General features: G+C 41.6%; 1 pseudogene; it reads right to left on the reverse strand.

Annotated features, from left to right (window-relative positions):
* Nucleotides 1–229: 229 nt before the first annotated feature.
* Nucleotides 230–588, reverse strand: LOC101319924 (large ribosomal subunit protein uL29-like; annotated as a pseudogene).
* Nucleotides 589–7767: the final 7179 nt, after the last annotated feature.

The raw sequence follows: 7767 nt of genomic DNA on the forward strand, positions 1-7767 counted from the left end.
TGTCTTGCTTTGATGTTCAATTTATTGGATCCTTTCCTTCCCATAGCACTGATGGAGAAACATGAAGCCTCTCTTCAAGAGAATCTCTATATTGGATAGCATATAGAAAGAAAAGAACTGTAACAACCAAAACAACTACAACAGTTTTTCTGTCCTTGTTTCCTGTGCCATTTCATTTTCACTTTTTTTTTTTTTCTAGTTTGTTTGTGTTTTATTGACTCTGTGATGCTCAGGCCTTGACTACGAACTTTGGCAGTGGATACAGCTGTTTCTTCTGCAGCTGCTTCTTGATATTCAACTTCTCATGCTTGTTGAACCTGCAGCATGTGTTTTCTTGGGCTGCAGATCCAGAGGCTTGTACTTCTTGCCCTTGTAGAATTTCCTGAGGTTCTCTTTCTGAGTCTTATTAACAACAGTGAGAACTTGGGCAATGGATTTATAAACATCTAGGATCTTGGAGAGCTTGGATGCCACACTGCTTGTCACTTTGGTGATTTCCAGCTACGACAGCTCCACCTTCAAGTCATCCAGCTGTTTCAGCAGCTCCATCTTTTTGCCAGGAAGATCTCAAGCTTTAATCTTGGCCATGACTGCACAAGCTGCGCCACTGTCTGCTCTTGAGGGAAAGAGTTTTTTTCACTTCTTATTTTCACTTTCCTCTGTCATATATATATCCACACGCACCACCACAACCACCACACCCAGCATTTCTGCAGGTCAAAGTGCCCTTCATCTCTCAGAGCCTAACTTCTTTCTAGGAGGTGTTTGAGATGGGTTTGTATATTTATCTGTTTGTTTGGAGAAGAGTGGCATAATTGATGAACTGAAGAAAGTGACAATATCAACTGAATGTGGAACCTCTCAGGCAAAAATAAAACCAAAAAGCTGCTACCCTTAAAAGCTAGAGAAAAGTGGAGATGTTAGCAGCAACATACTGTGAACACGGCTGGTCTGGAAAGGCTTTTGCTACCAAGAGGGTTAATTGTCCAAGGTAATGTCTACCCATCAAGCCAATTTAAGGCCAAAGAATGCATCTTGGCAAGGAGTTTTCTTTTATCAATAACTGCGTCAATAAAACAGCAAATGGAACACAAAAAAATCGAGCACATCCATATCATCAGGGCAGCAAGACAAGTAGCCCAGAGCACTGGAGGGTCTGGGTGTTGAACTAGTTGCCCTTATTACCGAAAAAAAAAAAACCATTAAAGTATAAAAGCAATTCCAACAAGGAAATTGGGAACAATGCAAATAACAAAACTTTCTTCCTGAAAAGGAAGAAAAAACCTGCAAATTCTTCTGCTAAACTTGTCATCACCACACCCTGCCATGTGACATTTACATTGTTCTTTTAAATAGGTAGTCCATTGTTTTATGAGACAGTGTAGCTTAAGGGCTAAGAGTGTGGGCTCTAGAGTCAAACTAAATCCAGTTCCATCACTTCTTAGCCACATAGTCATGGGCAGGTTACTTTTTTCTTTCTAAGCCTCAGTTTCCTCATGTGTAAAACTGGAATAATAGCAAGGCAGCAAAAGTCCAGGCTTTGGAGTCAAACTGCCTGGTTCCCAGTCCTCTACTCCACCACTTACTGGCAGTGTGACCTTGAGCAAATTGCATAACTTCTCTGTGGCTCAGTTTCCCCTTCAATAAAATGCGCCCAATTGATTGTCAGGATCTCACAGGATCATTTTGAAAATTATATGTATTATAGAACACATGTAAAGCACTTAGTAAGTGCTCCACAGATATAAGTCATTAGTACCTACCTCAGAAGGTTGTAGTAAGGACGAAATGAGACAAAGAATGAAAAGCTTTTAAGCTTGGTATACTCAGTGCTCAATGCTAGCTCAATGCTAGCTAAATGCTAGCTTTTGTTACGTGCTTGTCTTTTGACTCTCCAACTGGCTTTTAAGCTTCTAGAGGATGAGTCTTAATTTTTTTTCTTCATACTATAATATCTAGCACTCTGTTATATGCAAATAAAAGTAACTCAACTATAGCCAAAGGAAAGAAAGGAACAAATCCTCATGCAGAAAAAGTAGAAACTCAAATATCAGAACCATGGACTCACATGCCATGAAAAGATTGGGTTTAGTAAAAATTAATGGTACAGGTCAAACAACATGTCTGATTTTTGGCAAATCATAAATATTATCAAGAGCAAACAATTTGGCATTTGATTTCTTACTTGTGTAGGGGAGTATAAATATTTTTCGCTCTACCCTTCTAGGTTCTTGGCTGAGACCCCCTGTAATAAAAGACAGATTAGGGCTTCCCTGGTGGCGCAGTGGTTGAGAGTCCGCCTGCGATGCAGGGGACGCGGGTTCGTGCCCCGGCCCGGGAGGATCCCACATGCCGCGGAGCGGCTGGGCCTGTGAGCTATGGCCGCAGAGCCTGCGCGTCTAGAGCCTGTGCTCCGCAATGGGAGAGGCCACAACAGTGAGAGGCCCGCGTACTGCAAAAAAAAAAAGACAGATTAACAGGAGAAAAACAATTTTAATTATGTACATACTATGTAGTACCGGAGCCCCACAAAGATATGAGGCTCAAAAGGAAGCCAGACTATAGAGGCTTATATACCATCCCGAGGCAAGGAAAGGAATAGGGGTCTGGGGCTTTAAAGCAGGGGAGGCATGTCATAGGACAGGACGATGAGAAGAGAAAATGTGTGGTAAACAAAAGTTGCACTGCCAGGTAGATAAATTTCTCAGGTAAAAAAATGATCTCTGATAAAATCTCTCTTCCTGCTACCAGCCCCCTTTCTAATGTAAATTTCATTTATAAATGTAGCTTTCCCTTACAAAAGGGCAACTTTGTTTTCAGAGCTTCTCCTATGTCTGTAGTTTCTCAAGATGATTCTTAGGCCAAAGAGACATATTTTGGGGTGGCATTTCATTTGAAAATATTGATGACTACAATAGATGACTCAGTTAAAAAAAAAAAAAAAATGGCCAAACGAATGATGTTACATAGACGCAGCTTAGGAGGTAGTTCTCACGCTTGAGACTTCTGTGAATCACCTTTACAAATTTCATTACTTCAGTATACCACCAAAAACGTTCCTTCACAATTTATGCTTTATACACATACCACATTTACTATTATTTTCTTAACAACTTTTTCTTTGAACTAACTTAAATTGTGTTAAAAACAAGACAACAGGCCCAAAATGGAGTCACTTATGCCAAGCCCCATGTCGCCAAGAATTAATTATGGTTTTGGCCTCTCCCAGAAATGGAATCGAAAACCAGTCAATCAGGAATCACCTCGTTAGCGCTAGCGAGGTCATCTGCCTGATAGACACCTGCCATCCCCTAAAGGAAAGTGACCTTGCCATAAACAATCCACTTTTTGCCCAATTAACTTTCTTATTCCCACTCCCTTCTACCTATAAAATTCTGTCATTTTGTACAGCTCCTCAGAGCTCCTTTCTATCTGCTAGAAGGGATGCTGTCCAATTCATGAACTATTGAATAAAGCCAATAAGATCTTTAAAATTTACTCAATTGTACTTAGTTTTTTTTTTTTTTTTTTTTTTTTTTTTTGTGGTACGCAGGGCTCTCACTGTTGTGGCCTCTCCCGTTGCAGAGCACAGGCTCCAGACGTGCAGGCTCAGCGGCCATGGCTCACGGGCCCATCCACTCCGCGGCATGTGGGATCTTCCCAGACCGGGACACGAACCCGTGTCCCCTGCATCGGCAGACGGACTCTCAACCACTGTGCCACCAGGGAAGCCCATGTACTTAGATTTTTAACAATTGTTTTTACTAATCGATTTGAAAAGCTGAGTTTATATCATTACATAAAATGGAAACCAGTATCATTTATCATAAATAGAAGGTGAGAGTAAAAGTAAATATAATGAAAACAAAACAGTGTTCTTAAAATCTAGATAAATATTGTTGCCTGGCAGAGGCTCCTGAGTCTGTGGCTTTGAGACCTGCTTTTTCTTTGTTAAAAAGTTTGTTTAGAACACATCAGAAATGTTTAAGACTAACTTTCACCAAAGTGAGAACTGAAAAAGAATTTAAAAGGGAAAACTTCCCCACTCTATGACTCAGTATTATTTAATGTCTATATACTCTGTGCACCACCTGAAATCATTTTGTGATTTCATGAAACACTGGCCTAGATGATCAATGAAGAATGGTTTCTGGTTCCCCAAATGCCTGTACAATATTGTTCTCAGGGTGTAGCCCCTGAATTACCTGCATCCGAATCACCCATGGGTGCTTGTTTAAAAAGGGGGGTGGTAACTAATGAATCACTACTTAATCTGGAGACTGGGACCCGACATATTACATTATTAAGAAACACCCACAGGTGATTTTGATGCACAATAAAGTCTGAAAACCAGGGCTATATTATAGCAATTATTGAAGAAGGTGGAACCATCTTTATAACAGCTCTGTAGATACAGAAAAGCTGAAAGGAAAAGTGAACGGAGAATTTAGCTAAAGGAGGTAATCTGCCCCAGACCTGAACTGTGAGGCTACAGTCTGCGAGATAAGCACTGCATTTAACTGGAGTATTTTAATACCAGAATGAAGTAGAAAGGGAAAAAAAAGAAGAAAGGCATCCGGCAATGAGAGAACAAAAAGATTCAATGAAGAAAGGGATTGATTTACAAGAAAAGATGAAAGGAATTTAAAATGTGGCTTTGCTAAGTGATCACTAAGCAGGGGTGTGATAACAGTTTACAGATGTTTGAATCATATACTAAAAAGAGGAGGAGGAATTTGTTAAGTAAGAACAAGAAGGGATAATTAGACATTAAGAGAATGTAATTGACCAAATTCTCTTTCCATATAACTCAGCTTAAGCATTCCTGCTCTGCATGTTGTGTCCAACTTCTGCCCTAAGGGATGTGCTCTGATCTTCTTCTCCCCAAAAGAGGCTTGAGCATCACTCTAGTATCTGTGCCTTTGTTCAAGCATATTCCTCTGAAGGGGAGCAGAATATGCCATCCCAAAATATTCCTCTTTGGTGTGAGGATTATTTTGAGCTGATTATTTTTGAGAGGCTGCAAATAGAAGATTCTCTGAAAATAGAATAGAGCTTGCCCTTTCCTGAGGGCAAATTACATTTATGAGGGAAACCTCCATTTGTAAGGGTGTTTCCCTCTCTCTACCAGGAAGAGAAAGTTGGCTCTAAATCACAAGAGAATTCTGTCAATGGAGAAGGCACTGACTGAAATCTGCATAACAAGACTTACCCTTGTTTACTGTGCTTTTCCTGATCACCTCTCATAACTGGCTCCCCCACCTAACTTCCAGGTCACTGTGGCTGTCATGACCTCCACATCCCTTCCAAAATTACAGCCTGGACTCTCACTCCACTAGGGCAAAGCCTAAAGGTCTAGTGGCCCTAACAAACACCTTAAGAGCATTATAGGGGAGTCTGCACTAGAGCTTGGGAGACCTCCACTTTGAGGAGCTGAGAAATTGATTGGCAGTAGGGCCAGACTCTGGCAAAACCAACCAGTTGTAAAATTTGTCTTCAGCAGCTTTTTTGTGCCACCCCCAGTTCCAGATTCCCAGACATCTCGGAATATATAAGTAAATGTCCCTCTTGTAAGAGGAGAAAGGGATCAAATAAATACCACTCATACATGGAATGTCTTAATATGTATTGGGCTCCACCCCACAGGCCTGCAAGCCCTGTACTTGCCCGACATCAAGACCAAAGAAAGAGCCCAGCGTCAGCAATAGAGACATCAGTGGTTTAATGGATGGGGGATCTTACACGGCTGAAGCAACACCGTGCGCAGTGGAAGGCAGGCAGGACACAGCAGCAGTCTTGCAGTCTTCACTCCTGGGGTGGAGGTTGCTGGGAAACCAGGTGGAAATGTTCTGACCTAGGATTAGGACAATCACTAGCTGGGTCTGGGGGCACGTATGTAGGAAGGTCGGTCATGTGAGTAGGGTGTAGGTGAAGCAGGCGCTGGTCGAGCAGGGGATGTACAGAGAGCAAGAGAACAGCCATCTTGAGTGGTGTGACCATATAATACGTTACCTCTGGGAGCAGGAATGGTAATTACTGTAAAAGAGCACTGTGGGGGGACTTCCCTGGTGGTGCTGTAGTTAAGACTCCGCACTCCCAATGCAGGGGGCTGGGGTTCAATCCTTAGTCAGGGAACTAGATCCCACATGCATGCCACAACTAAGAGTTCACATGCCACAACTAAGGAGCCAATGAGCCACAACTAAGGAGCCCGTGAGCTGCAACTAAGGAGCCAGCAAGCCACAACTAAGACCCAGCACAACCAAATAAATAAATAAAATAAATAAATAAACATTAAAAAAAAAGAACACTGTGGAGAAAGGAAGATGCTTAAATCAAATGCAAAAATTCTAAAATTAGAATTTTAGACACTGAGCATCTGAGTACTGAGCTTTTTGGGGGAAGAGGAATATCAAAAATAGACCTCATTTTACCACATTAGTGATTCTGTAGGGGAGGAAAAATAATTTTCCATTTACCCTTTTGGTTCTTGATTGAGACTCCCTGGTAATCAAAAACAGATTACAAGAGAAAAACAAACGGAAGTCTAATAACATGTATACCTCCTGTATACACGGGAGATACTCAGGAAAACTAACTCCCTGAGATGAGCTGGGCCAAGCCATCGCCTTAAATACTATTTCCATCTAAAAACAAAAGAAGTTGGGGGAGGGAGATGCCAGTTATGGGAGGTAACCAGGAGAAGCACAGTAAACAAAGGTAAGGTTGTTATACAGATTTAAGTCATTGCCTTGTCCATTGATATTGTTGATGGTGAATTTAAGGTTCTTTCTTCATCGTGAAGGAATTTGGAAACGAAGTGATAGGTAAGAAGTGGATTTATAGAGACAAACACACTCCACAGATAGAGTGTGGGCCATCTTGGAAGGCAAGAGGCAAGAGGCCTCGAAAAATGGCATGGTTAGTTTGTATGGGCTGGATAATTTCACAGGCTAATGAGTGGGAAGATTATTCCAACTATTTTGGGGAAGGAGTGGGAATTTCCAGGAATTGGGCCACCACCCACTTTTTGACCTTTCATGGTTGGCCACAAACCTTTCATGGCTGGCCACTTTTTGACCTGTCATGGCGCTGGTGGGTGTGTCACTTAACTTATGCTAATGTATTACAATGAGCATATAATGAGGCTCAAGGTCTACTGGAAGTCGAATCTTCCACCATCTTGGACCTAGTTGGTTCTCACTCGTTTTCATCATGTACTATGGCTATGTCTTCCTTTTAAAGGTTGTGCCTTTCCCCCTTCCCTCCTGTTCCAATATGAGTTTCCAGAAATTTACAGTCATCCTTCTCTTCCTGGTAGAGAGAGGAAGACACCCTTACAAATGGAGATCTCCCTTATAAATATAAATTTGCCTCAGTCAAGGGCAACTTCTACTCTGTTTTCAGAGATTCTCCTGTGTCTGCAGCCTCTCAAAAATAATTAGCCCAAAATAATTCTCAGGCCAAAAAGATATATTTTGGGGTGGCATATTCTGCTCCCCTTCACCACATTAGTGACGCTAAACTGCTGTCCCCAAATTTCAAACTGATCAGTGACACCTGAAAAAACCTGGATATTGAAGCTATGCCCTGCGCTACCCTCTTCTGTCCCCTGACAGTTCAGAGACATTAACTTATTGAGTGATTTTCAGAGCCCACTTACTGAAGGTCTGACATAGCCACATAGCAGTTTGTAACTTTAGATACACTACCAAATGTAAAATAGATAGTTAGTGGCAAGCAGCTGCATAGCACGGGGAGATCAGC

This window comes from Tursiops truncatus, chromosome X, assembly GCF_011762595.2.
Source record: "Tursiops truncatus isolate mTurTru1 chromosome X, mTurTru1.mat.Y, whole genome shotgun sequence".
NCBI classification, from domain to species: Eukaryota; Metazoa; Chordata; class Mammalia; order Artiodactyla; family Delphinidae; genus Tursiops; species Tursiops truncatus.